The following is a 20,986-nucleotide window of genomic DNA, read 5'->3' as shown; positions in this document are numbered from 1 at the left end:
TGGGGCCGCTCCTGGGGTCCCTGGGGTGCATCCAGGTCCCGCATCCTGCACGCCTCACTTTCGGGGGGCACGGTATGAGGGAGTGTCCCGGCAGCGCCTCCCCCGCCGTGTGTCCCCCCCGGGGGTGGCAGCGCAGCGTCCCCGCGTTCCGGGGGTGTCGCAGGGCAGCGCCGGTGGCTCCCAGAGGGATCCAGCCTGGGGGATCTCGGGGAGCCCTTGGGGGGCACCAGGGGACGTCACCCACCGGGACATCCCGGGTTGTCCCCTCGGTGTCCCCTCGGTGTCCCCTCCCGGCGCCCCGGCCGCCACGAGCCCCTCCCACCTCATTAATATTAATGAGATACACACATAACCACGCCCTATTTCCCGCCCCGCTCGCTGATTGGCCGTTCCTCCCGCCGCTCCTCCGCCGGCCCCGCCCCCTCCCCGCCCTCCCTCCGCGCCGCCGCCGCAACCGAACTTGGCGGCCGCTTGTGGTCCCGCCCCCCGTTCGGACCGCCCCCCGCGCGCCGCTCTCCGCGGGCTCCCATTGGCTGGTGGTGCTGTCAGTCAGGCGGAGGGGGCGTGGCCGGCGCCGCCCGCGGGCCAGCAGGGTGCGTTGCGCCGCGCGGTGTCTGAGGCGGCGGCTCCGCTCCGCGCCCGCTGCCGCCGGTACCGGTGAGGAACCGCCGCGAACGGGGCGGGACGGGCCGGGCACAGCGGGAGGGGACGCCCGGCTGGCTCAAACCGCGGCTTGGCGGAGCTCCCACCCCGGCGCGGCCCTGCCCGGGGCCCCTCTCCACCCGGGGGGGGCGGCGGGGCTGGGCCGGGGGAGCCCGGGGAGGGTGAGGGGGCTCCGGGGAGGGTGAGCGGGGCCGGGCTGGGGCTGAGGGCGGGGGGAGGATCAGGGGGTGTGGGGGACAGGGCAGCGCCGGGGGGAGCTGGGCTGGGGGGGCTCCGTGAGGGGAGGGCTCGGGGTGAGCTCGGAGGGGTCTCAGCACAAGGCTCAGGGATGGGATTTGTGGGGCTGCCCTGGGATTTTTGGGGGGGTCTCTGCCCTGGGATTTTTAGGGTTTTTGTGTGAGGGAATTGAGGGGCTGGGGGCAGAGGGGACTGAGGGACATCTGTGCCAAGGGACAGCAGGACTGGGGGGCTGGGAGGGTTCGGGGTGAGCAGCTCGGAGGGGATTTCAGCACTGAGGAGGGATTTCAGCACAAGGCTCAGGGATGGGATTTGTGGGGCTGCCCTGGGATTTTGGGGATTTCCAGGATTTTGTGTGAGGGAATTGAGGGGCTGAGGGGGCTGAGGGGACCTGAGGGGGGGTGGCACTGAGGGACATCTGTGCCAAGGGACAGCAGATTTGGGGCCCTGGGAGGGTTCGGGGTGAGCAGCTCGGAGGGGATTTCAGCACTGAGGAGGGATTTCAGCACAAGGCTCAGGGATTTGTGGGGCTGCTCTGGGATTTTGGGGGGGTCTCTGCCCTGGAATTTTTGGGGTTTTTGTGTGAGAGAATTGAGGGGCTGGGGGGCAGAGGGGGCCTGAGGGGGGGTGGCACTGAGGGACATCTGTGCCAAGGGACAGCAGGTTTGGGGGGCTGGGAGGGCTCGGGGTGAGCTCGGAGGGGATTCCAGCACAAGGCTCAGGGATGGGATTTGTGGGGCTGCTCTGGGATTTTGGGGATCTCCAGGATTTTGTGTGAGGGAATTGAGGGGGTGGCACCTGAGGGACATCTGTGCCAAGGGACAGGAGAATCCATGAGGGGACAGTTCAGTGCCAGCTGCTGGTGAATTAACGGTGAGCCAGAGGCTGGTTTGGGGTGAAAAGGAGCTCGGCAGGACATGGAGCACGGCAGAATTGATTTGTTGGTTCCCCACGTGCGAGCTGAGGGTGCAGAGCAGCCAGGACAGCGCTGGGATCCCGCTGGAGCAGGGCAGGGCTCGGGAATTGTGTGGGTTACATAAAGGAGGGGTGGCTGCAGCATCGGGGATTTGTCTTCTTGAGGTGTAGAGGAGGGAAGTGGGTGCTGCAGACAAAGGGAGAGAGAGAGAGAAAATCTGAGGGAGATCTGTCTCTGCTCCTCACTTCCAATTGCAGCTGTGCAGTGGGGATGGGGAAGTGCAGGGAAGCAGAGATGGATGTTTTTTATTTTTTTTGTGGGTACAAATCTGGGATTTGGCTCATGCTGGGCTGTGTCCATCAGGTGTGGCCCTAAACCAAAACCAAACAGGCTGGGCTGGGGCTGTGTCTGCTCTGAGACACCTCTGCTGCTGCTTGGAGGAGCTTATTGTGGCTAAATTTGGTTTTTTCCTTGGGAAAACTGGCACCCTCCAGCTTTGTGAGCTTCTTGTGGCACTGCCCTGGGGGTGATTCCTGCCTGGTGTGGGACAGACCTCAGGAGTCAGCAGCTCAGTGTTTGAGCTGGGTAAACTCGAGGCCTTTTAGGTGATTTTTGGGTTTTTTTCAGCTTTTTCAGAGCCCCAGCAGTTCCACAGGTCTTTGTGGGATATCCACAGGCACATCCTTGAGCCTGCACAAAACAAATCCATCTGTTGGGATTTTATCCCATTATTTGTGGGGAAAAGCAGGCAGAGCATCCCCCCAGGAAAAGGCAGCTCAGTTCAGTGAAGCAGAGCTGGTTGTGCCCGAGGTTTTCATGGAAATGGATCTGTGTGTGCCTGGGAGCTGTGGTGTCCATTCCCGTTCCTGCTGATCCCACCTCAGCCCTGGAGGGGATTCAGGAGGGGATTCCCACAGCCAGAGCTGCCCTGCAGGGTGACAGGGACACCTGCAGGGTGACAGGAACAAGGAGCTGTGTCCCCTGCAGGGTGACAGGGACAAAGAACTGTGTCCCCTGGAGGGTGACATGGACAAGGAGCTGTGTCCCCTGGGGGATGACAGTGACACAGAGCTGTGTCCCCTGCCCTGGAGGAGGGTGACAGGAACACAGAGCTGTGTCCCCTGGAGGGTGACAGGGACACAGAGCTGTGTCCCCTGGAGGGTGACAGGGACACAGAACTGTGTCCCCTGTTGTGCAGGGTGACAGTGACACTGAGCTGTGTCCCCTGGGGGGTGACAGGGACAAGGAGCTGTGTCACCTGCTCTGGAGGGTGACAGGGACACTGAGCTGTGTCCCCTGCCATGGAGGGTGACAGGGACACAGCTGTGTCCTCTGGAGGGTGACAGGGACAGGGAGCTGTGTCCCCTGGAGGGTGACAGGGACAAGGAGCTGTGTCCCCTGGGAGGTGACAGGGACACCTGCAGGGTGACAGGGACAAGGAGCTGTGTCCCCTGCAGGGTGACAGGGACACTGAGCTGTGTCCCCAACCCTGGAGGGTGACAGGGACACAGCTGTGTCCCCTGCAGGGTGACAGTGACACTGAGCTGTGTCCCCTGCAGGGTGACAGTGACACTGAGCTGTGTCCCCTGCCTGTCCCTAACAAGGGACCCCAATCCTCATCCCTGCTTTGGCTCCAGAGGAGCTGCTCACACTTGTTAAAAACTGAATTTTATGGCAATTTCCTGAATTTTATGGCAGTGTTTTCCTGATTTTATGGCAGTTTTTCCCTGATTTTGTGGCAGGTATTTTCCTGTTTTCATTGCAGTTTTCCCCTGATTTTATGGCAGTTTTTCTCTGATTTTATGACAGGTTTTCCTTGATTTTATGGTAGTTTTCCTCTGATTTTATGGCAGTGTTTCCTGATTTTATGGCACTTGTTTCCTGATTTTGTGGCAGTTTTTCCCTGATTTTGTGGCAGGTTTTTTCCTGTTTTTATTGCAGTTTTCCTCTGATTTTATGGCAGTCTTTCCCTGATTTTCTGTCAGTGTTTCCTGATTTTAGGGCAGTAGTTTATTGAGTTTAGGGCACTTGTTTCCTAATTGTGTGGCAGTTTTTTTCCTTGATTTTATGGCAGTTTTTCTCTGATTTTATGACATTTTTTTCCTGATTTTCTGGCAGTTTTTCCCTGAATTTCCAGGGACTGTGGGCAGCAGCACAGCAGTGGCTGCCCCAAAAACCTGGAAGAGCAGGGGAGGAGTTTTGGAATTGTTTGGGGAAAAAGAGCTCAGGGGGAAGAAAAATTATTTATAAAATGACCAACTAATAAAATCACCAATTAATAAAATCACCAATTAATAAAATGTCCAATTAATAAAATGACAAATTAATAAAATGACAGATTTATAAAATGTGGGGCCTGTGCTGGTGGGAGATGAGTGAGGAGTTCAGGGTGTAAATCCAGAATTATTTTCTCATTTTTCTGAGGAACCAGAGGAGCTGAGCTCACCAAAACCCTGGAATGGTTTGGGTTGGAGGGACTGAAAACACATCCAGGGAAATTCCCCCTGCCCCACAATCCCAACCTGGCCTTGGGTAAAGATCTCACATTGAGATTTGGGCTGGGAAAATCGGATTGCTGCAATTTCCTGGGGTTCCTGGGGTAGTAGAAATCTGTAATTCCAATTTTCTGGAATTTCTGTAGTGGTGGAAAACTCTAATTCCAATTTCCTGTAATTCTTGGAGTGGTGGAAACCTCATAATTACAGTTTCCTGGAATTTCTGGAGTGGTAGAAAATCTCTAATTTTAATTTCCTGTAATTCTTGGAGTGGAGGAAATCTCTAATTTGAATATTCTGTAATTTCTGTAGTGGTAGAGATCTGTAATTCCAATATTCTGGAATTCTTGGAGTTGTGGAAATCTCTATTTTGAATTTCCTGGGATTCCTGGAGTGGTAGAAATCTCTAATTTCAATTTCTGGAATTTCTGGAATGGTAGAAAATCTCTAATTCCAATTTCTTGGACTTCCTGGAGTATCTAATTTGAATATTCTGTAATTCCTGGAGTGATGGAAATCTCTAATTCCAATATTCTGGAATTTCTGTAGGTAGAAAATCTCTAATTTGAATTTCCTGGAATTTCTGGAGTGGTTCACAGAAATCTTGTGTAGATTTGGATTCTGAATTTCCAGCTGTTTCCAGTTGATTTTTTTTATTTTATTTTTTGCTTTGTCTTCCTCTCCTCTCCTCTGTCTTTTCCACAAGCTGGGAAAGGGAACAGAATTGAAAATGAAAATCCAGCTGCCTGCCTGCCCTTTGAGACAAAAATAAAATAAAAAAAAAAAATAAAAACACCAAAAAAAAGAAAAAAAAAAGGAAAAAAAAAAGGAAAAAAAACCAAACCATGTTTGCATTTGGGGTTTCTGAAAGTGAAACTCTCTCTCAAACTCATCTGAGTTTAAATTTTTCCCCAGAAAATCCCTCTGAAATGTTGTGTCTTCAACAATCCTGCTCCTAAATATCATTTTCCTCCTTTAAAACACCTGAGCAATCAATTAATTAAAAAAAAAAAATCCCAATCTAAAGTGCTCCTGGGGATGAATTTTTAAACCCCAGCCTAAAGAGCTCCTGGGGATGAATTTTTTAAAATTCAGCCTAAAGTGCTCCTGGGATGAATTTTTTAAACCCAGCCCAAAGTGCTCCTGGGGATGAATTTTTTTAAACTCAGCCTAAAGTGCTCCTGGGGATGAATTTTTTAAACTCAGCCTAAAGTGCTCCTGGGGATAATCCCAGCCTAAAGAGCTTCTGGGGATGAATTTGTTTAACCCAGCCCAAAGTTCTCCTGGTGATGAATTTTTTAAACCCCAGCCTAAAGTGCTCATGGAAACAAATTTGTTTAACCCCAGCCTAAAGTGCTCCTGAGATTAATTGTTTAAACCCAGCCTAAAGTGCTCCTGGGATGAATTTTTTAACCCCAGCCTAAAGTGCCCCTGAGGATGAATTTGTTAAACCCAGCCCAAAGTGCTCCTGGGGATGAATTTGTTTAATCCCAGCCTAAAGTGCTCCTGGGGATGAATTTGTTTAAACCCAGCCCAAAGTACCCCTGTGTTGGATGCCCCAGGCAGTGCTGCTGGTGCCAGTCAGGTTTAATTTCACTAATCCCAGGTTTAATGTCACTAATCCCAGGTTTAATTTCACAAATCCCAGGTTTAATGTCACTAATCCCCGGTTTAATGTCACTAATCCCAGGTTTAATGTCACTAATCCCAGGTTTAATGTCACAAATCCCAGGTTTAATGTCACAAATCCCAGATTTAATTTCACTAATCCCAGGTTTAATGTCACTAATCCCAGGTTTAATGTCACTAATCCCAGGTTTAATTTCACTAATCCCAGGTTTAATGTCACCAATCCCAGGTTTAACGTCACTAATCCCAGGTTTAATGTCACCAATCCCGACTGAAGCTCCATTCCCATCTCCTTTGGTGTTTTCAGCTCTGCCCCTCTCTGTTCTTTCCCTCCCACCTCAGCTCAGCTTTTCCCTGTGCCTGTCCCAGGTTAGGACTGGGCTTGCCCGGGTTTCCAGGCCAGGCCTGTGTGTCCCTGGGTTGTTTATTTGGGATCAGGCAGTGGCAGCAGAGCTCTGGCACGGGCTGGGATTGCTGATAAGGTTTTATCGCTGGAGTTTGAGCTGTTCCATGAGCTGGGCTGGGCTGAAAGGAGAGGAGAGGAAAGGAAAAGGGGCTGGGAGAGGGCTGGGAATTCCTGAGGGAGCTGGGAAAGGGCTGGAGAAATTCTGAGAGTTGGAAAAGGGCTGAGAATTGCTGAGAGTTGGGAGAGGGCTGAGAATTCCCTGAGGGAGTTGGAAAAGGGCTGGAGAAATTCTGGGAAATGGCTGGAGAAATTCTGAGAGTTGGAAAAGGGCTGAAAATTCCTGAAAAGGGGCTGGGAATTCCTGAGGGAGCTGGGAAAGGGCTGGAGAAATTTTGGAAAAGGGCTGGAGAAATTCTGAGAGTTGGAAAAGGACTGGAGAATTCCTGAGAGCTGGGAAAGGACTGAGAATTCCTGGGAAGGGGCTGAGAATTCCCTGAGGGAGTTGGAAAAGGGCTGGAGAAATTCTGGGAAAGGGCTGAGAATTCCTGAGAGTTGGGAAAGGGCTGGAAAATTCCTGAGGGAACTGGGAATTCGTGAGAGAGTTGGATAAGGGCTGAGAATTTCTGAGAGTTGGGAAAAGGCTGAGAATTCCCTGAGGGAGTTGGGAAAGAGCTGGAGAAATTCTGGGACAGTTGGGAGAGAGCTGAAAAATCCTGAGAGAGTTGGAAAAGGGCTGGAGAATTCCTGAGAGTTGGGAGAGGGCTGAGAATTCCTGGGAAAGGGCTGGAAAATTCCTGAGGGAACTGGGAATTCCTGAGAGAGTTGGGAAGGGGCTGGAAAATCCTGAGGGAGTTGGGAAAGGGCTGGAGAAATTCTGGGAAAGGGCTGGAGAAATTCGGAGGGGAACTGGGAAAGGGCTGGAGAATTCCCTGAGGGAAACTGAGAAGGGGCTGAGAATTCCTGGAAAAGGGCTGGAGAAATTCTGAGGGAACTGGGAATTGCTGAGAGAGTTGGGAAAGGGCTGGAGAATTCCTGAGAGTTGGAAAACGGCTGAGAATTCCCTGAGGGAGTTGGGAAAGGGCTGGAGAAATTCTGAGAGCTGGGAAAGGGCTGAGAATTCCTGGGAATGGGCTGGAGAATTCTTGAGGGAGTTGGAAAAGGGCTGGAGAATTCCTGAGGGAACTGAAAATTCCTGAGAGAGTTGGGAAAGGGCTGGAGAAATTCTGGGAAAGGGCTGAGAATTAATGAGAGTTGGGAAAGGGCTGAGAATTCCTGGAAAAGGGCTGGAGAAATTCTGAAGGAACTGGGAATTGCTGAGAGTTGGAAAAGGGCTGGAGAATTCCCTCCAAATCTTTGAGAATTTTCCCAGCTTTACCTCCAAAACTCCAAGGATTTTCCTGAATTCACCTCCAAACCTCCAAGGCTTTTCCAGGATTTACCTCCAAAACTCAGAAGTTTTTTCCCAGATTTCCCTCCAAACATCTGAGGTTTTTTTTCTGAATTTCTCTCCAAACCTCTGAGAATTTTCCTGGATTTATCTCTGAGGATTTTCCCAGATTTCCCTCCAAACTTCGAAGTTTTTTTCCAGATTTACCTCCAAAACTCAAAAGATTTTCCCCAGATTTCCCCCCAAACCTCTGAGGTTTTTTTCTGAATTTATCTCTGAGGATTTTCCCAGATTTACCTCCAAACTTCGAGGTTTTTTCTGAATTTCTCTCCAAACCTCTGAGGATTTTCCTGGATTTATCTCTGAGTTTTTTCCCAGATTTCTCTCCAAACCTCTGAGTTTTTTTTCTGAATTTCCCCCAGACAATTCCCATTCCTGCCCTACCACCATGGAGAGATCATCTCCTCCCTTCCTGCTGAGAAATATTTTAATTTTAAATCCATTTTCCCCCTTCCAACAACAACTTTAATTCCATTTTACCCCTCCACCATCTCATTGCTGCACCCAACCCTTCACCCTGGAGCAAAAAAAATTCCAAATTCAGCGATTTTTAATTATTTTTCTCCCATTTTTTTTGTGAATAACACTCTTGTGGAAATATTTCTCACCTCTGGAATAACTCTGGAGAGAGGCAGAGAGCTGAAAATAGCAGCAGCTGCCATAGGCCAGCCTGGAGTTTTGTTGTCAGTCATGGGAACAGAAATCCAATTCCACCTGCAGATGAAATTCCCAAAATAGCAGAGGGCTTGTCAAGCATTGTGAGCATCTCTGGTGCAAAAAAAAAATAAATTTAAAAATTCAAATTCAGGTTTCTGAGCGGTTCAGAGTCTCAGAGGTGAATTTGGGGGAGGTGGTGAGGTGGAAATTTGGAGTTTTTGGAGGAAATTTGGGAAAAATCTCTGAGTTTTGGAGAGAAATTCAATAAAAACCTTGGACATTTAGGGGTAAATTTGGGAAAAATCTCTGAGGTTTGGAGGGAAATTCAATAAAAATCTTGGAGATTTGGGGGTAAATTTAGGAAAAATTTCTGAGTTTTGGAGGGAAATTCAATAAAAACCTTGGAGATTTAGGGGTAAATTTGGGAAAAATCTCTGAGTTTTGGGGGTAAATTCAGGAAAAACTTTGGGGGTTTGGGGGTAAATTTAGGAAAAATTTCTGAATTTTGGAAAATCCAGGAAAATCCTCAACAGTTTGGAGGTAAATTCAAGATAAACCTCAAAGGTTTGGAGGGAAATCCTGGAAAAACCTCAAAGTTTGGGGGTAAATTCAAGAAAAACCTCGAGGTTTGGGGGTAAATTTAGGAAAATTTTTGGATGTAAATGCAGGAAAATCCTTGGAGGTTTGGGAAATTTGGAGGTAAATCCAGCAAAAGATCTCAGTGCTTTGGAGGGAAATCCTGGAAAATCCTTGGAGGTAAATTCAGGAAAAACCTTGGAAATAAATCTGGGAAAATCCTTGAGGTTTGGAGGTAAATTCAGAAAAAAATCTGAAGTTTTGGGGATAAATTGAGGAAAATCCTCAGAGGTTTGGAGGTAAATCCCAGAAAAAATCTTGGAAATTTGGAGGTAAATCCTGGAAAAGGAGGTTTGGGGGTAAGTGCAGGAAAAACCTCAGAGGTTTGGAGGGAAATCCCAGAAAATCCTCGAGGGTTTGGAGGGAAATGTGTAAAAATCTCTGTGCTTTGGGGTGAATCAATCAGCTCAATCCCAGCTGGGGTTTGGGGTCACTCAGGTCACCTCCAGGGAATCCTGGGGACATTCCAGGGGTTCTGGGACATTCCAGGGGTTCTGGGACATTCCAGGGGCTCTGGAACAATCCAGGGAATCCTGGGACCCTTTCTCAGTTCCCTCATTCATTCTCCAGCCCCTTCCCAGGAATTCTCCAGCCCCTTCCCAGCTCTCTCAGGAATTCCCAGCTCTCTCAGGAATTCTCCAGCTCCTTCCCAACTCTCTCAGGAATTCCCAACTCTCTCAGGAATTCCCAACTCTCTCAGGAATTCCCAGCTCTCTCAGGAATTCTCCAGCTCCTTCCCAACTCTCTCAGGAATTCCCAACTCTCTCAGGAATTCTCCAATCCTTTCCCAACTCTCTCAGGAATTCTCCATCCCCTTCCCAGCTCTCTCAGGAATTCCCAACTCTCTCATTAATTCTCCAGCCCCTTCCCAACTCTCTGAAGAATTCCCAGCTCTCTTAGGAATTCTCCAGCCCCTTCCCAGCTCTCTGAGGAATTCCCAACTCTCTGAAGAATTCCCAACTCTCTGAAGAATTCCCAACTCTCTCAGGAATTCTCCATCCCCTTCCCAACTCTCTCAGGAATTCCCAACTCTCTCAGGAATTCCCAACTCTCTCAGGAATTCCCAACTCTCTCAGAAATTCCCAACTCAGGAATTCTCCATCCCCTTCCCAACTCTCTCATGAATTCCCAACTCTCTCATTAATTCTCCATCCCCTTCCCAACTCTCTCAGAAATTCCCAACTCAGGAATTATCCATCCCCTCCCCACCTCTCTCAGAAATTTCCCTGCCATTCCAGAACCCACAGAACTTCTTCTGCTCCTTTTTCTCCCCCAAACTTCCCCAATCTTTTTTTTTTTTATTCATCTCATCCCCCAAATTCCCATCCCCTGCATCCCTGAGCTCTCCCCCGTGGTGTTTGTGCTGTAATTCCAGGTTTGGATCCTGCTGGGACTGAGCCGTGCCTTGGGTTTGGGGCTGGCATTAAAATCAGTCAGAACAGATTGGAAAAGCTTTTTCCACATCCACATTTTCCTGAATGTTTTAGCCATGCAGGAATGTTTTCCCCTCCGTGCTCTGAGTGGTTGGAAATTCCAAGATTTGTAAAATTTGTTGGGATTTTTCAAATTTTCAGTGGGATCATCCAGGGAAAAAATCCATTTTTGCCAGGTTTTGTTGAAATAAAATCAGGGGTGATGAGGGCTGGCAGTGCTCCTCATGGATAACAGCATGATCCCAATTTATAAATCACAGAGAGCAATTCCAGGGTTTCATTAATGGCTCTGAAAGAATTCCAGGAGCAGAGCTGCATGACTTTGGGAAAAAAAACCAAATCTGGATTGGGAAGTGAGAACCCACAAATCTGTCCCCAGGAGAGCTGGGGAGGGATTTGGGATAAAGAATGGAATTCTTGGACACAGGGAATGGATTTAAACTGGGAAATGGGAGATTTGGGAGGGATTTTGGGAAGAATTCCTTGGATGTGATGATTCAAGGCTGGGTTGAAGAGGAGAAATTCCAGGGAGCCACTTCCAGAGGCTGAAGGGATTCTGGGAGAGCTGGGGAGGGATTTGGGATAAAGAATGGAATTCTTGGATACAGGGAATGGATTGAAACTGGGAAATGGGAATTTGGATGGGATTTTGGGCAGGAATTCCTTGGATGTGATGATTCAAGACCAGGCTGGAACAGAGAAATTCCAGGGAGCCACTTCCAGAGGCTGAAGGGATTCTGAGAGAGCTGGGGAGGGATTTGGGATCAGGGATGGAATTCTTGGACACAGGGAATGGATTTAAACTGGGAAATGGGAATTTGGGTGGGATTTTGGGCAGGAATTCCTTGGATGTGATGATTCAAGGCTGGGTTGAAGAGGAGAAGCTCCAGGGAGCCATTTCCAGAGGCTGAAGGAGATCCAGGAGAGCTGGGAAGGGATTTGGGACCAAAAAAGTGGAATTTCAGGATTCAGGGAATGGATTGAAACTGGGAAAAGGGAATTTGGGAGGGATTTTGGGAAGAATTCCTTGGCTGTGAGGATTCAGGGTCAGGCTGGAGAAGAGAAATTCCAGGGAACCACTTCCAGAGGGTGAAGGGATTCTGGGAGAGCTGGGGAGGGATTTGGGATCAGGGATGCAGGGACAGGACACAGGGAAGGGATTTAAACTGGGAAATGGGAATTTGGGTGGGATTTTGGGAAGAATTCCTTGGATGTGAGGATTCAAGGCTGGGTTGAAGAGGAGAAATTCCAGGGAGCAACTTCCAGAGGCTAAAGGAGATCCAGGAGAACTGAGGAGGGATTTGGGATGAGGGATGGAGGGACAGGACACAGGGAATGGATTGAAACTGGGAAAAATGAGATTTGGGAGGGATTTTGGGCAGGAATTCCTGGCTGTGAGGGTGGGAAGGGGCTGGGATGGAATTCCCAGATTTGCTGTGGCTGCTCCTGAATCTCTGCAATGTCCAAGGCCAGGCTGGAGAAGCTCCAGGGAAAGCTCAGAGATTTCCAGAGGCTGAAGGGGCTCCAGGAGAGCTGGGGAGGGATTTGGGATCAGGGATGGAATTCCAGGACTCAGGGAATGGATCAGTTTGAACACATCTATTCCAAAAGGGATTGTTCTGGTGAGGGGGGAAGTCTAGAAGAGGAAAAGTTTTAGTGAGGATGAGGCAGGTGGAACTTGAGGTGGAGGATTTTTCCATTCTCATTCGTGGAATTTGTGATTAAAAAAACAATTTCTATCAGTTTAGACCTGGCTTTGAACACATCTATTCCAGAAGAGGTTTGGTTTTTTTTTTTTTTTTTGGTGAGGGGGAAAGTCTGGAGCAGAAAAAGGTTTGGTGAGGATGAGGCAGGTGGAACTTGAGGTGGAGGATTTTTCCATCCTCATTTGTGGAATTTGTGATTAAAAAACCCTAATTTCCCCATCCTCAGAATGGTGATTTTTCCCCATTCCTACCCCCAGAATGATGATTTTTTCCCCATTCCCATCCCCAGAAGGATGAATTTCCCAGATCCCATCCCCAAAATGATGATTTTTTCTCCCAGAATGATGATTTTTTTCCTCATTCCCATCCCCAGAATGATGAATTTCCCCAGTTCTCAGTTCCCAGAAAATAATGATTTTTCCCAGTTCCCACCCCCAAAATGATGATTTTTTCCCCAGTTCCCATCCCCAGAATGATGATTTTTTTTTCCCAGAATGATTATTTTTTCCCCATTCCCATCCCAGAAGGATGAATTTTTTCCCCATTCTCTCCCCCAGAATGATGAATTTCCCCATTCCCATCCCCAAAATGATTATTTTTTCCCCATTCCCATCCCCAGAATGATGATTTTTCCCAATTCCCATCCCCAAAATGATTATTTTTTCCCCATTCCCATCCCCAGAATTATGAATTTTCCCATCCCAACCCCAGAGATGTTTTTCCCTGTTGCCCTCTCTGTGTTCCCTGTGGCACAGCCCCAGCAGCACACACAATTTTTGTTTAACAATTTTTAATTCTGCTTTTCCTGCTGCTCCTCTCTGGGCTGGGTTTTGTTAATTCTGGAAACCCCAGCTCAGCCTGGCACTGCCGCAGCTCCCTGTTTGTCATCCTTGAAACAACACTGGGATAATAATTTATATTTTCTGCTCCTTGTGGGGTCATTCCCAGCAGGAATTTGGGGATTTTGTGCTGAGAGCAGAGGGGAGCTGCAGGATTTGGGGTGAAATTTATCCCAGGAATAAATTCAAGCACTGGGCAGGTTCCTGAAGGAAGGAGATTTTAGGGAGGTTTTTTCCTTAAGCACATCCTGAGCACTTGTTGAGAACAAAACAAGGAAGTGGTGAGGTGTGAAAGTTGGGATGTGGGGAGAACATTTGGGATTTTCCACAGATCTGTGTCCTGTGAGAATGATTTCAATTCCTGAAATCCCTCACTGTGCTGGAACCCAAATTTCTTTTTTTTTTTTCCTTTTTTTTTTTTTTCATTTTGCAGTTGTCATTCTCTGCCACCTGACAAAAGAACAGAAGGCAGCAATTTTCCCTCACCTCAATAGTGGCTCTGTGCTTGCAGCTCCCCTGGAACTGGAATTAATTGAGTGTGTGGGATTTTTAATTGGCTCCTTGTGGGGAGGAACAGAGGAGGAAAAGCTGCAGCTCTGCCTTCCTCTTCCCTTTCTTTGTTCAATCTTTGTCTCTCTCCTTGTCTTTCACTTTCAGGGTGTTTTTCCATGGTTTGTTTTGTTGATTCTGCCCTCTCCCAGCCTTGGGAATATCAGGGGTGGGGCTGATGGGACAAATCCCGTGGGATTGGGGGAGGGAATTGGGAATTTCTGCAATCCTGGGGTGGGGAGTGATGGTTTGGGGAGAGAGGGATGGAAACAAGGATGGAAAAATGATGGAGAAAAGGATGGAAACAAGGATGGATGGATGATTGATGGATGATGGATGATGGATGATGGATGGATGATGGATGGATGATGGATGGATGGATGGATGGATGATGGATGGATGATGGATGGATGGATGATGGATGGATGATGGATGATGGATGGATGGATCATGGATGGATGGATGATGGATGATGGATGATGGATGGATGGATGGATGGATGGATGGATGATGGATGGATGGATGATGGATGGATGGATGATGGATGGATGATGGATGATGGATGGATGATGGATGGATGATGGATGGATGGATGATGGATGATGGATGGATGGATGATGGATGGATGATGGATGGATGGATGATGGATGGATGGATGATGGATGATGGATGATGGATGATGGATGGATGATGGATGGATGGATGATGGATGGATGGATGATGGATGGATGATGGATGATGGATGGATGGATGATGGATGGATGATGGATGATGGATGGATGGATCATGGATGGATGGATGGATGATGGATGATGGATGATGGATGGATGGATGATGGATGGATGGATGGATGGATGGATGGATGATGGATGGATGGATGATGGATGATGGATGATGGATGGATGATGGATGATGGATGATGGATGGATGATGGATGATGGATGATGGATGGATGATGGATGATGGATGGATGGATGGATGGATGATGGATGGATGATGGATGGATGATGGATGATGGATGGATGGATGATGGATGGATGGATGATGGATGGATGATGGATGATGGATGGATGGATGATGGATGGATGATGGATGGATGATGGATGGATGATGGATGATGGATGATGGATGGATGATGGATGGATGGATGGATGGATGATGGATGGATGATGGATGGATGATGGATGATGGATGGATGGATGATGGATGGATGGATGATGGATGATGGATGATGGATGGATGATGGATGGATGGATGATGGATGATGGATGGATGATGGATGGATGGATGATGGATGGATGATGGATGGATGATGGATGGATGATGGATGATGGATGATGGATGGATGATGGATGGATGGATGGATGATGGATGGATGATGGATGATGGATGATGGATGGATGATGGATGGATGATGGATGGATGATGGATGATGGATGGATGGATGATGGATGGATGGATGGATGATGGATGATGGATGGATGGATGATGGATGGATGGATGATGGATGGATGATGGATGGATGATGGATGGATGATGGATGGATGATGGATGGATGGATGGATGGATGATGGATCATGGATGGATGGATGATGGATGGATGGATGGATGATGGATGATGGATGGATGGATGATGGATGGATGGATGATGGATGGATGATGGATGGATGATGGATGGATGATGGATGGATGGATGATGGATGGATGGATGATGGATGGATGATGGATGGATGGATGATGGATGGATGGATGATGGATGATGGATGATGGATGGATGGATGGATGAATGATGGATGGATGATGGATGGATGGATGGATGGATGGATGGATGAATGATGGATGGATGGATGGATGGATGATGGATGGATGGATGATGGATGGATGATGGATGATGGATGGATGATGGATGGATGATGGATGATGGATGGATGATGGATGATGGATGGATGATGGATGGATGATGGATGATGGATGGATGATGGATGGATGATGGATGGATGATGGATGGATGGATGATGGATGGATGGATGATGGATGGATGGATGATGGATGGATGATGGATGGATGATGGATGATGGATGATGGATCATGGATCATGGATGGATGGATGATGGATGGATGGATGATGGATGGATGATGGATGGATGATGGTTGGATCATGGATCATGGATAGATCATGGATGTGTTCCAGGCCAGGTCTGAGTTGACACAAATTGAATTTTTCACTCCCAACCCCACAGCTGAGTGTGTTGAACCCACCTCAATCCCACCCTCACCATCCCCACCCAGCCCCTCCTCTGAGGGATTTTAGGATTTCACCACCCCACAAAAAATCTCCAAGGAGGTTCTGAACATCCTGAAATGTGAATTGTAAATAAACCCACAGGACACAGCCCTGGTGGGGAATGGGCTGGATTGGATTGTTCTGGAATGGGCTGGAGTCCAGCAGTGGAAATACAGGGGAAATACAGGAATGAAACAGGGAAAATGCAGGGAAAATACAGGAATAAAACAGGGAAAATACAGGGTAAATACAGGAATAAAACAGGGAAAATGCAGGGAAAACACAGGGAAAATGCAGGGATAAAATTGGGGAATACAGGGGAAAAAACAGGGAAAATACAGGAATAAAACAGGAATACAACAGGGAAAATACAGGAATAAAACAGGAATAAACCAGGGAAAATACAGGAATAAAACAGAGAAAAAAACAGGGAATAAACAGGGAAATACAGGGGAAAAAACCAGGGGAAATACAGAAATAATACAGAGAAAAAACAGGGGAATACAGGGGAATAAAACAGGGAAAAAACAGAGAAAAAAAACCAGGGAAAAAACAGGAATAAAACACAAATAAAACACAAATAAAACACAAATAAAACACAAATAAAACACAAATAAAACAGGGGCTGGGAAGGATTTCAGGTTTCCCAGCTGCTGCTGACAGGAGCTGCAGTTCCTGCAGGGCCCTTTCCAACTCTCTCTGTTTTTGTTGATTCCAGGTTTGTCCTTTCCCCTGCCAAGGTGCCCTGAGTGCCACAGGAGGAGGGGACACCTGCCCAGGTGAGTGCCAGGGACACCCAGGGACACCCAGGGACACCCAGGGACAGCCAGGGACAGCCAGGGACACCCAGGGACAGCCAGGGACAGCCAGGGACACCCAGGGACACCCAGGGACCCCCAGGGACAGCCAGGGAGACCCAGGGACAGCCAGGGACAGCCAGGGACAGCCAGGGACACCCAGGGACAGCCAGGGACGCCCAGGGACAGCCAGGGACAGCCAGGGACACCCAGGGACAGCCAGGGACGCCCAGGGACAGCCAGGGACCCCCAGGGACACCCAGGGACACCCAGGGACAGCCAGGGACACCCAGGGACACCCAGGGACACCCAGGGACACCCAGGGACAGCCAGGGACACCCAGACCCTTCCTGAGCCCCACAAGGGTCCTGAACCCCCCCAGTCCCCTCCCTGCAGCACCCAAGGGTGCTCCCAGCCCCACCCAAGGGTGCTCCCAGCCCTGCCCAGGGTCACACTGGGGCTGTCCCTGCCCTCAGAGGTGACCTCAGGTGGCCCTGGGGACACAAAAATGTGCTGTGTGTGAATTCTTCATAAAATAATTCCATTTTTGTTCCTGGAATTCTCTGATCCTTCAGGTCCCTTCTATTCCAAACCCCACAGCATCACCAATCATTCTTTAAATGTTTCAATATTCTCTAAACTGGGATGGTTCTTCATAAAATAATTCCATTTATTTTTTCCTGGAATTTGCTGATCCTTCCATCCCAAACTCCACAATATCATCATTCCTTAATATCACAATTCCTTAATTATTTAAATATTCTCTAAACTGGAATGGTTCTCCATAAAATAATTAATTTTTTTTCCTGGAATTTATTGATCCTTCCATCCCAAACCCCACAATATCATCATTCCTTAATTATTTCAATATTCTCTAAACTGGAATGATTCTTCATAAAATAATTCCATTTTTTTCCTGGAATTCCCTGATCCTTCCACCCCAAACCCCACAATATCATAATTCGTTAATTATTTAAATATTCTCCATCTTCAAAACTCTTAATATTAAAAAATTCTGAATTTTTCTAGCAAGATTTTGAAGGTCACAAATCACTGAGCTGAGCTCCAGAGTTGCTCCCCTGTCCCTCCAAGGATCCCCAGCCATAAAATAATTCCAGTTTTTTTTCCTGGAATTTGCTGATCCTTCCTCCCAAACCCCACAGCATCACCATTCCTTAAATATTTAAATATTCTCTAAATTGGGATGGTTCTTCATAAAATAATTCCATTTTTTTTTCCTGGAATTTGCTGATCCTTCCATCCCAGACCCCACAATATCACCATTCCTTAATTATTTAAATATTCTCTAAACTGGAATGATTCTTCATAAAATAATTCCATTTTTTTTTCCTGGAATTTGCTGATCCTTCCATCCCAAACCCCCCAATATCATCATTATTAAATATTTCAATATTCTATAAATTGGAATGATTCTCCATAAAATAATTAATTTTTTTTCCTGGAATTTATTGATCCTTCCTCCCAAACCCCACAATATCATAATTCCTTAATTATTTCAATATTCTCCATCTTCAAAATGCTAAATATTAAAAAATATCAATTTTTTATAGCAAGATCTGAAGATTTTGATTCACTGACCTGAGCTCCAGAGGATCCCCAGTTGTTTTTTGAGCAGAAATTTTTATTTTTTTAGGAGATCCCAGCAGCTTTTTGTGGGGCTGGGAGTGTCCAAAAATGATCCACCAATTAATGAGGCATAAATTAAATTAATGATTCACTCATTAGCTGATTTAGGGGCTGGACATCCCCACCTGAGCTCCCCCTCCTGGCTCAGTTTCCTAAAATAAAATCCCCAATGTCCCTCCCTGTCCCATTTGTGTCACCTTGGCCTGGTTTGTGTCCTTGGGGTGTCCTGAGGAGGGGCTGGGGCTCAGAATGGGCCAAAAAGGGAAAAAAAAAAACAAAAAAAAGGATAAAAAAACAAAAAAAAAGGAAAAAAAGGGAAAAAAACAAAAAAAAGGGATAAAAAAACAAAAAAAAGGGATAAAAAAGGGGAAAAAAAACAAAAAAAAGGGATAAAAAAACAAAAAAAAAAGGAAAAATGGAATTGTTCTTGTTGGGATTTATTATGGGAAATGTTGGTGCTGCAGCTCTGAGCCAATCTTTGATCAAAGATTTTTATTTTGTATAAAATTATTTTATTTTTAATTTTTATTTTATTTATTCCAACCTGAGCAAATCTTGGTTCACAGATTTTATTGTGTACAAAATTATTTTATTTTTAATTTTTATTTTATTTATTCCAACCTGAGTAAATCACTGATCACAGATTTTTATTGTATACAAAATTAATTTATTTTTATTTTATTTATTCCAACCTGAGCAAATCTTGGTTCACAAATTTGATTGTGTACAGAATTATTTTATTTTTAATTTTTATTTATTCCAACCTGAGCAAATCTTGGTTCACAGGTTTTATTGTGTACAAAATTAATTTATTTTAATTTTTATTTTATTTATTCCAACCTGAGAAAATCACTGACCACAAATTCGATAATTATCAGTCAATAATGATTTTTTCTCCATTAATAATGAATATTAATCATTATGTTATTCTGATAATTATCTATCACTAATGAATTTTTTCTCCATTAATAATTAACATTAACCATGATATTATTACAATAATTATATATCCATAATGAATTTTATCTCATTAATGATGGACATTAACCATTATATAATTATGATAATTACCTATAAATAATAAATTTTATCTCCATTAATAATTCATATTAACCATTATATTATTTCAATAATTACCTATCAATAATGATTTTTTCTCCATTAATAATGAACATTAACCATTACATTATTCTGATAATTATCAATCAATAATGATTTTTTCTCCAATAATAATTAACATTAGCCATTATATTATTCTGATAATTACCCATCAGTAATGAATTTTAACTCCATTAATAATGAACATTAACCATTATATAATTATGGTAATTTATATCAATAATGATTTTTTTTCTCTATTAATAGTTAACATTAACCATTATATTATTCTGATAATTACCTATCAGTAATTAATTTCAACTCCATTAATAATTCATATTAACCATTACATTATTCTTATAATTATCAGTCAATAATGATTTTTTCTCCATTAATAATTAACATTAGGCATTAAATTATTCTGAAAATTACCTATCAATAATGATTTTTATCTCATTAATAATGAACATTAACCATTATATTATTACAATAATTATCTATCACTAATGAATTTTTTCTCCATTAATAATTAACATTAACCATGATATTATTACAATAATTATATATCCATAATGAATTTTATCTCATTAATGATGGACATTAACCATTATATAATTATGATAATTACCTATAAATAATAAATTTTATCTCCATTAATAATTCATATTAACCATTATATTATTTCAATAATTACCTATCAATAATGATTTTTTCTCCATTAATAATGAACATTAACCATTAAATTATTATGATAATTACCTATCAATAATGACTTTTTCTCCATTAATAATTAATATTAACCATTATATAATGATGGTAATTATCTATAAATAATGAATTTTATCTCCATTAATAATGAATATTAACCATTATATTATTCTGATAATTATCCACCAGTAATTAATTTTAACTCCATTAATAATTCATATTAACCACTATATTATTACATTAATTACCTATCAATAATTATTTTTTTCTCCATTAATAATGACCATTAACCATTAAATTATTCTGATAATTACCCATCAATAATGAATTTTATCTCCAATAATAATAAACATTAACCATTAAATTATTATGATAATTACCTATCAATAATGACTTTTTCTCCATTAATAATTAATATTAACCATTATATTGTTACAATAATTACCTATCAATAATGAATTTATCTCCATTAATAATGAACATTAACTATTGTAACTTTATAATAATTACCTATCAATAATGAATTTTTTCTCCATTAATAATGAACATTAAATATTATATTATTACAATAATTACCCATCAGTAATCAATTTTATCTGAACAATTCCCATTTTTTCCTGCAGGAGGAAGCAGCAGATCCTGGAACCCTCCAGGCCTGGGGAGGGAGGCAGAGGCTGCTCTGCAGGGAGGTGAGAGCTGCTGCTGGGTCAGGGGTTGGTTATTGATTATTGGTTATTGGTTATTGATTATTGATTATTGGTTATTGATTATTGATCAGTATTGAGTCACTGGTCGGCTCCTTCTGGCTGGGAATGGACTGGGAGGGGCTGGAATGAATT

General features: G+C 44.8%; 1 protein-coding gene across 3 annotated transcripts in view; it reads left to right on the top strand.

Moving 5' to 3' along the window:
* The first annotated feature begins 626 nt into the window (after window positions 1–626).
* Window positions 627–20,986, top strand: part of GNG7 (G protein subunit gamma 7) — a 42,383-nt gene continuing 22,023 nt past the window's right edge. The window contains exons 1-3 of one of the 3 annotated variants that reach the window (XM_033082203.2): window positions 627–657; window positions 16,616–16,676; window positions 20,771–20,836. The gene's annotated coding sequence lies outside the window, so the exon portion shown is untranslated. Of the gene's footprint in view, window positions 658–16,615; window positions 16,677–20,770; window positions 20,837–20,986 lie in introns of those variants that run through there. The other 2 variants (XM_033082201.2, XM_033082202.1) reach the window with 2 other exon arrangements.

This window comes from Catharus ustulatus, chromosome 29 (assembly GCF_009819885.2).
Source record: "Catharus ustulatus isolate bCatUst1 chromosome 29, bCatUst1.pri.v2, whole genome shotgun sequence".
Taxonomy (NCBI): domain Eukaryota; kingdom Metazoa; phylum Chordata; class Aves; order Passeriformes; family Turdidae; genus Catharus; species Catharus ustulatus.
This window is presented reverse-complemented; position numbering and strand designations above follow the sequence as displayed.